We start from the raw sequence: 9,296 nt of genomic DNA, 5'->3' as shown, positions 1-9,296 counted from the left end.
TTCCTTCCAAAATGTGAACTTCACTTCCCTTCATGGATTTGAAAATAAATTACTGGTATGTATTTAGATTTGTGGGACACATCCCTAGTGTAGGCCTACTACAGCTGATACTTCCACTCTGTAAAAGCCTCTATCCTTGCCTCTTTATTTAACAGCTTACCTGTATTCTCCGACGGAGCAGGAAATCTATTTATCTTAATTATAAGCTGCACTGACATCTGTGTGTTAAATACCACTTCCTTAAACCTTGGGGTGCCTTTTGGAATACATTAGCAGCGCGCGCAGTGTGAGTGTGAACCCAATGCCGCCTCCCCGCAGTATTCCACTTGCCTTTGTCTTGCCTGAGTCAACTGGGCCGGATGGTCAGAGGAACTCCCGGACCCTGAAAGGAGACTTGTAAGAAAGCTGCTTCCCCCCACCACCAAATCACACACGGATTCCAGCAGCGGACAGAACAGAGAGAAGAGCTGCTAGTCCGATATTATCCTGTCTATCCACCACCAGTGGTTGGTTTATTAATGCACCTGGAACCAAAACTAGTTCTTCAAAGGGTTCTCCTGTGGGGGACAGCCGAAGAACCCTTTTAGGTTCTAGATAGCACCTTTTTTTCTAAGAGTGGTGCACTACTTTTGACCAGGGCCCATAATGGGTTGCCTGACAATGTCACAAAAATGTTGCGGGAGCATCGATGAGGCAGAAGGCCGTGTTGTTGTGATTCTGAACGGTCAGGTAGCGAGCAACAATGACAAGGAGTTGCCATGTGGGGAATCGTAGGTGGCTTGTATCAGCTGGTTGTATCTTGTTCTTGATGCCATGTCATGTTTAGAGTTGTTTTGACTTATGTCACGTCTATGCTTATATGGCAAAATGTTGCTAAATAGCTAACCAACAACTGTAACGATGTATTTGAGAGACAACAAGTGCTTATTGTGCTAATGTATTTATGTTTTCAATAAACATTTGTAAACTAAATATAGTTTGCATGTTGTCAATAATCCTTGACAGTTGTTTTGTACCAAAGTTGGGAATGCATCAGATGTTTTGCAAAACATCTCAACTCAACTCAAATCAAAACCAATTCTATTTGTCACATGTGCCGAATACAACAGGTTACAGTTTCACCTGACAGTGAAACGCTTACTTACAAGCCCTTAACCAACCATGTAGTTTTAAGAAAATACCTTAAAAAAGTAAGAAATAAAAGTAACAAATAATTAAAGAGCAGCAGTAAAATAACAATAGCGATAGCAGGGAGTACCGTTACAAAGGGAATGTGCCGGGGCACCGGTTAGTCGAGGTAATTGAGGTAATGGTGTTGATGTGAGCCATGACTCACCAGACTATAGGGCTCTGGTCAAAAGTTGTGTTGTATATAAATGTATGGAAGAGGGTGGCATTTTTGGATGCGACCATGCTGAGTCAGTCCCAGCAGGGCACGACAGGGTCATGTTGTTTAGCATACAACCCAGGAGATATTTGCTCCAATGTCCCAAAGCTACGTCTTTCCTGGTCACTCATAGAGATAAGATGTGTCAGCGATGCAGGATGGTTTCTGGATTATAATTTGTATAGTCGTGAAAGGCTTGAAGCATATTGCCAGCTCTTTTTTAAACTCTATCTGGTTCACATATCCCTCAGCCCTCATCTGTCAAAACACGTCCTTGATTTAATGAAGGTTTAAACGTTTTATGCAATTTTATTTCTAGAGAGAAGGGTCACTTTATGGTCCTAGTTGGCACAGCTAATCCCAAGCATTTTCTCTTGTCTCCAAATTTCATTCCATTATTATATCCCACAGATTCTTCCAATCATATTAATGCGATCACACTAAACTAGAAATGGATGCTAATATAATAGGCTACCAGACTATTTGATACATGAGCTGTGGATGAAGTACTTTATTCGTAGACAATAAAAGCAATAATCACATTAATCATTTACTTCCCCGAGACAGTAAAAAAAACACGTATAAATTATCTCCTGTTTTTAGTCTCCTGTAAATCCAGCAACAGCTCAGACTCATTCTCTTAAAAGCCATAAAGCTCTAATGTGGGTCTCCCAACAGCTCATTGAACCTTCAGACAGAAGTAATTGAATGTAATGGACAGAAAGAAATTGTTCCTCATTTAGCTTTATTGCTGAACCTTGGGAGAACAGAAAGAGACACTTCATTAGGCTTCTTTTTAATAGGTTAATCTAAATCAGATGCGGGCCTTAATGGTGGCACACTACTATTTATATTTGATATGGAATGTTTAAAATCCCAGAGTCATCATCAACCATTTGAACCTGACATTTCAAGCACATTTCCCAAGCACTGTCCTCTGTCAAAGTGGATTATTAAACTTTAGTAATCTGCCCGCAGAGTCCATTTTTCCACGTGATTGCGAAAAGGAAATAGTCTGACGAAAAATGGAAATATTTCTTACCATTCGAGTGGTCAGTCTCCTGAGGCTGAGCTCCTCCCAGAGGAGAGTGCCTGTGAGCGTTGTTTGAAAATAGTCTCCGTGAGCTGTCAGTTAAATTTGTGAGATGTCATCATTTATAGGCTGCTAGCAGTGGGCCTGGAGCCCAGGCTGAAATCACTGAGCCCTCTCCTACAGTAGCTCCTCCAGGGGCCAGGTGCACCAACCGCCACTGTCCTCAGAGTGCAGTTGTGCAGGGTCGCCCCACAGCATAGAACTCTGGGATATGTGGCTGACCGCCTGACCTTCTGTCATTCATGCTCGAGTCAACATGAAGTTTGTAGAGGAAACTCTGTTCTCCAGTAAACCTTGTCCGACCCATAGTGCAGGAGCACATCTCCTGTTTCTGTAGGGTGAGGAATCTTTTGACTATACTTTTTCATGTTATAAAAATGTATGTCTCCACCTCAACGCATTTTATCTAGCCAGCTTGACACCAATATACACCGAGTCTACAAAACATTAAGAACACCTACTCTTTCCACGACACAGACTGAACAGGTGAATCCACGTGACAGCTAAGCTCCCTTATTGATAAATCCACTTCAAATCAGTGTTGATGAAGGGGAGGAGACAGGTTAAAGAAGGGTGTTTAAGCCTTGATACAATGAAGACATGTGCAAGACAAAATATTTAAGTGCCTTTGAAAGGGGTATGGTAGTAGGTGCCAGGCGCACCGGTTTGTGTCAAGAACTGCAACGCTGCTGTTTTTTTCTAGCTCAAGAATGGTCCACCCCCCAAAGGACATCCAGCCAATGTTCCCTCTATGCTGCGTGTGTGTGGTGCGCAGCTCCCCCAGGTACTGCTGTGCAGAAGAAAAATCAGCCTGCACAGAGAAGCAAGAGATTGAACTTCACTCAACTTTCTAGAGTTTTCCTGTTTAGTTAACACTATCAACGTTTCCCTTTACTGTGGGAATTGTGATCGAATCAACGCAATATTAGACACTTTCAATGCAACATACCGAAACAAAACGAACTATGCAAGACTTAGTGCGCAAAACTAACTAGGCAAGAGATGTTGTTGTAGGCAGAGCGCATCGGAGTAGGATTCAATTGCATTGACATGCATGATTCAGGTCCGTACTCTACACAGACCGGTGCGCCATAACCAATCAGAGCTGCAGTAGGCCTATATGTAAATATACCATTGCCATATATGGATTTGTGCCATTCACTTTGAACTGGATTGTTTTACAGCATGAGTGGTTGCGATTATTATATGCTTGTTTTGAGATCAAAGTGAGAGCTACATGTAGCCACGTGTGCACATTTGTTCATATTCTTTGCTAGTTAGTGAGTTATTAGCACAGTTATAACTCATTTGTAGTCAGAAATGTGGGAGTGATTGCTTCCTACAAGAGCACAAAACGTGTGCATTTCTTGCCATCTTTGAAAATGGATTCAGGTAGAACCATATTTTATGTCTTTCAAAGGGCAGTGTTGTATTTTCAGACAGGCTTGAATAAGCTAAGTAGCCAATAGGCAGAGGGTAGCATCATTTGTCTGATTCTCTGTAATAGTGGTATGGGAATACTAATGACCTTTATTTTGTAAAGTGGTTTCTTGCATCAAACAACACAACAAAATGTTCAGTCAACTCCTCGTCTGAAGGACAAGCGGATAAACAGGTTAATGTCAAGCCCTGTATGTTTTTATCAAAAGTCTCATGGAATGTAGTCCTACATTGAACACACATTGGCTGCTACTGTAGGCTGAATGATAGAACCGCTATTTCCATGTTAAAATGTTATGGGATGCATTTTCTCCATTGTTTCTGGTAGGCCTACATTATGATCAAATAGCCACAGAAGCCTTCTTGGCCACTGTTTAAACAGTCAATTTAAAGTGGGTACAGCAGAGGTGTTCACAGTAAACGTGCGCCGGAAGTTGCACGGACATTTCCCAAGGTTCAAGTTTGTAATCAGCAGACCTGAGGGGGGTCCAACTCAATATTAGGAAGGTGTTCCCACTGTTCGGTGTACTCAGTGTAAGAAAAGAATCTGAACTCATATTATGTTGTCGATAAAAACAGTGTCGATACAGTATAGTAAAACGCGGACATGTTTTGCCGTCAATATGTATTGATTGCTGATGCCTTCTTGGCCAATAGATAACCAATTCCAATGGCCTCTGGTTTTGTAATACGTGTGACGAACAGAGTGCCTTGAGATGTAGCACATCAGTATATTTTCTGCACTGACAATCAATACCTGAGTGCAATTATTGACTCCCTTCTCTGCCCCTGATACTAAGTGCATTAAATAGATTTGCCACAATTAATGAAAAGGGGACCTTCCTGTAAAGTAATCTCCAGAGCCATAGCCCTACTCATCTACTCATCTCCTTCTGACAAGGCTGCGGTGCAATACGGACGGACACAGGAGAGGCTATCATTTCACTATAGAGACGCTGTACTTATGAAATCGACCAAATCCAGTGACACATTTCTCAATGTCTTTAACACAGAGCTCAGCCAGACCAAGGTAGTTGCTATCCCACCATACGGGGCTGTTACTGGAACACTGGAGGTGAACATATATGAGTAGCCACATCAGACGTTTGTGTTATTGATTATTATTATTTACTGTAATCCATGATGGTTTATTACAAATACTAATAGCATTCACAACCAACTGCAATTTGTTGCCTAATTACCGACGTGGCGTTTTCTATACTGTAGCCTAGGTCTGTACGTAAGTGAAGAATCTTATTCAGCATGTAGAATTACCTTGGAAACCAACTTAATTACCGACTGCAGGCAATTCAATTTGAAGTAGTTAACATTCATGTAATCCTCATTGATTTCTGTGGAATACGTGAGCCTACATGAATAAATCCCTTTAATTGCATTCCTTTCTCTTTGGTTTGTAAATGTAGTAGACATCGCTGGCAATAGGTTCTAAGAGTTAGCTAGTGCTTTTACAGTACACTAGCACAAGATTTATGATCATCCCTGGATTAAAATGTCATTAGTGTTATCTCTGAAAAACAATATAAATGTACTCTACTTTAATTACTATGGAATTATTGTTATTAATTAAAGCTTGTATTTCCATAAAATGAGCACACTTCAACTCTCCCAAAATGAAAAGTAACACACAATTCATGAAATGCATTGGATGTTTTCTTTCTTCCTTTCTGATTCAACATTCACTTCTGTCTGGCCTTTTCACAATGTTCTTCAACTCCTGTTTGACTTTTTTTTACCCCCTTCCTTTCTTCCTTCCTCCTTACAGTACTGACTTTGTGATTGAAATGTGAATATTTTATACTTATGAATAATTCAGCTGATTGTAAACAGTAGTTAAACTCCCCTGTCCTCTGTGTTCACTAGAGTGTCCTTGTATGAAAAAAATACCCCCAAAATACTATCTGTTCAACAAGATATTCATGCTAAATGCTGTCATGCACAGAGGTTGTACTTTTCTTTTGAAGTATGAAGTTGGAGTGAGAATAAGGAGTTGTCTCATTCAAACTTTGTAAAATACGCATTGAAGGTAATACTGGGGATGATATGCAAAGAGAAATATTAAAGTGGACAAATATCCTGTCAAAGCAAATCAGGGAATTGAATGGTGAAGTAATAAAGTCTATCTGATGTTTGAAAATAAAGTGTTTACTTTACTCTCAAATTGACAATTTTGGTCCAGTTTAAGGATGCAAATTATGAGACAGTTTCCACATAATTGCACCAGTACCTCGAAAGAAATTCAAATGCCAATGATTATAAGTGGTGAACGTACTTTATATATTTCACAACATAACCTTGCAAACCAAGGGAGCATACTAACATCATTCTGAAAGGAAATCTATACTCCACCTACATCCATCATTTGCATATTGGATTTTCAAATATTGAAATAGTAAACAGTGCGAGAAAATGCAATGCATTCATCATGAAATTGGACATCGGCAACATTCTGTGTGAGTGCAACTCATGCACTCTTCTGTTTGACACTATGAAAGGAAAGCCACTTTGACATGAAGGTCTTTACTGCACTCTCTCTCTCTATCAGAGAAGGCACTCAGAAGCAGTCATTCACTCTCCGCTCAGTAGGAGCTGAAGGACACACAGGTTTTCACAGGCACAGCTCTGCTCAGGGGAGTTACATTGGCAACTGTTCATACTGGCCAAGTGCATTTCCTACCCTCTATAACCTCTCTTCTTTCAGTTTGAAAGTGCACCTTGCGGTGGAGTCAAGAGTAGAGGGGGAGGCAGACAGAGAGAGCGCTTGAGGTTTAGCAAGAGCGAGACCGCGAGAGTGCGCACGAGAAGGAAAGGGAGTGAACGAGTGTGAGAGAGGCGAGAGACAGAGATAAAAACAAAGACAGAGAAAGAGACGCAGCTTTGTGGGGAGAGGCCGGGTTCATTCAAATACTCAAACTGTTGCAAAAATCTAAAGTCAAAAGGTCACACATAAATAGAAGAGTGGGAGCTGAAGAAGAAGAGAGAGCAATAACAACAGCAGGTAAGAGAGGGAGAGATAAAAAGGAAGGAGAGAGACCTGTCAAAGAAAGCGAGCTATAGCTCTCGAAAGAGAGAGAGAGAGAGATGTGAAAGAGAGAGACAAAAATCAAGGAGAAGAGTGTGAGTTGAATTTGTGCCCTATTAACATAATGTACAGGTTACCACTCACCCAGTTTATCAATGTCTTTAATCCTCATTTGGGCGGTTTGTAATGCAGGGCCTCTTCACGTTATACCCGCCCCCGCCCCTGCTCAGCTTCTGCTTCTGCACTCTTAGAAAAAAGGTGCTATCTAGAACATAAAAGGGTTCTTCGGCTGTCCCCATAGGAGAACCCTTTGAGTAACCCTTTTGGTTGCAGGTAGAACCCTTTAGCTTCCAAGTAGAACCCTTTTGGGTTCCATGTAGAACCATTTCTACATGGAACCTAAAAGGGTTCAACTTGGAACCTCAAGGTGAACAAGGTGCACTTTCAAACTGAAAGAAGAGAGGTTATAGAGGGTAGGAAATGCACTTGGCCAGTATGAACAGTTGCCAATGTAACTCCCCTGAGCAGAGCTGTGCCTGTGAAAACCTGTGTGTCCTTCAACTCCTACTGAGCGGAGACAAGGCCTATTTATTGCTTTACCTCCCATAATCTTACTACATTTGCACACACTGTACATAGATCTTTCTATTGTGTTATTGACTGTATGTTTGATTATTTGTAACTAACTCTGTGTTGTTGTTTTTGTCGCACAGCTACGCTTTATCTTGGCCCGGTCACAGTTGTAAATGAGAACTTGTTCTCAACTGGCCTGTTAAATAAATGTGAAAAAAATAATAATAAAAAAAGACAGCTGAAGAACCCTTTTGGAACCCTTTTTCTAAGTGTGGTTAAGAAACAGATGTCAACAAAACCAATTAACCTTTTCTGAGCTCCTCTCCGTCTCTCGCCTCCCCTGCTTACAGTGGCTGACACCCTGAGAGAGTGACCGGGAGAACCTGCATGTGACGCTCTTGAGGAACTACTGAGGACTGTCAGCCAGTAAAGATGGACTGGTAAAAGTGGGCCAGGTGAGGAAGTAGTGACCAACCAGCCATAATCTAAAGTCTGATATTCATACATACACAGTGAGTATACCAAACATTGGGACCACCTTCCTAATACTGAGTTGCAACCCCACCGTTTTGCCCTCAGAACAGCCTCAACTCGTTGCGACATGGACTCTACAAGGTGTCGAAAGCGTTCCACAGGGACTCCTGTGCTTCCCACGGTTGTGCCAAGTTGACTGGATGTCCTTTGGGTGGTGGACCGTTCTTGATACACATGGGAAACAGTTGAGCATGAAAAACCAAGCAGCATTGTAGTTCTTGACACAAACCGGTGCGCCTGGCACCTACTACCATACCCCGTTCAAAGGCACTTCAATGTTGTATCTTGCCCATTCAACCTTTGAATGTCACACATACACAATCATGTCTCATTTGTCTCAAGGCTTTAAAATCCTTCTTTAACCTGTCTCCTCCCCTTCATCTACACTGATCGAAGTGGATTTAACAAGTGACATCAATAAGGGATCAATAGCTGTCACGTTCTGACCTTAGTTCCTTTTTCATGTCTTTATTTTAGTGTGGTCAGAGCGTGAGTTGGGGTGGGCATTCTATGTTGTTTTTCTATGTTTTGTTCTGTTGTTCTATTTCTATGTGTTTGGCCAAGTATGGTTCTCAATCAGAGGCAGGTGTCAGTCATTGTCTCTGATTGGGAGCCATATTTAGGTAGCCTGTTTTCCTTTGTGTTTTGTGGGTGGTTGTTTCCTGTGTCTGTACCATACGGGACTGTTTCGATTTTCGTTTGTTCATTCACTTTGTTATTTTGTATTTTTGTAGTGTTCAGTTTTATATATTAAAATGGACACTTACCACGCTGCACATTGGTCTGATATCTCTTACTCCTGGTCAGTCTATGTCATGGAAAGAGCAGGTTTCCTTAATGTTTTCTATATTCAGTGTACAACACAACCCCCCCCCCCCCCCCCCCCCCAAAAAAAACGTCCACTATACAAAGTATTCTCTAAGATGGTTAACAAACGATTTCCAAATTCTGTCATATATGTCTGGTTTATGTTTGATTTTGTAATATATAGAGTCTCATGAGATGTAGCTATAGATAGTTCAGTCTTCCAGTTTGTTATTGAGGGTGGATATGAGGATTTCAAATTGATGGCTATACATTGAAATGGGCAAGCTCTGGAATAAATACATCAACCTTGGTAATATATTCATTTTGATTATCTTGACATTATCTTAACATAGAAATAGGGCGAGAACTCCATCTCTGAACATTCAATTCAATCCTATCAATTAAAGGAGAGTAATTCATTT

The 9,296-nt window shown here is 41.1% G+C and overlaps 1 long non-coding RNA gene across 1 annotated transcript; it reads left to right on the top strand.

Annotated features, from left to right (window-relative positions):
- Positions 1 to 6,800: 6,800 nt before the first annotated feature.
- Positions 6,801 to 8,839, top strand: LOC139568200 (uncharacterized). Its single transcript, XR_011673542.1, has 3 exons — positions 6,801 to 6,936; positions 7,884 to 7,988; positions 8,113 to 8,839. It is a non-coding gene; the product is annotated as an uncharacterized lncRNA (long non-coding RNA).
- Positions 8,840 to 9,296: the final 457 nt, after the last annotated feature.

Source organism: Salvelinus alpinus, chromosome 1 (genome assembly GCF_045679555.1).
Source record: "Salvelinus alpinus chromosome 1, SLU_Salpinus.1, whole genome shotgun sequence".
Classification (NCBI taxonomy): domain Eukaryota; kingdom Metazoa; phylum Chordata; class Actinopteri; order Salmoniformes; family Salmonidae; genus Salvelinus; species Salvelinus alpinus.
This window is presented reverse-complemented; position numbering and strand designations above follow the sequence as displayed.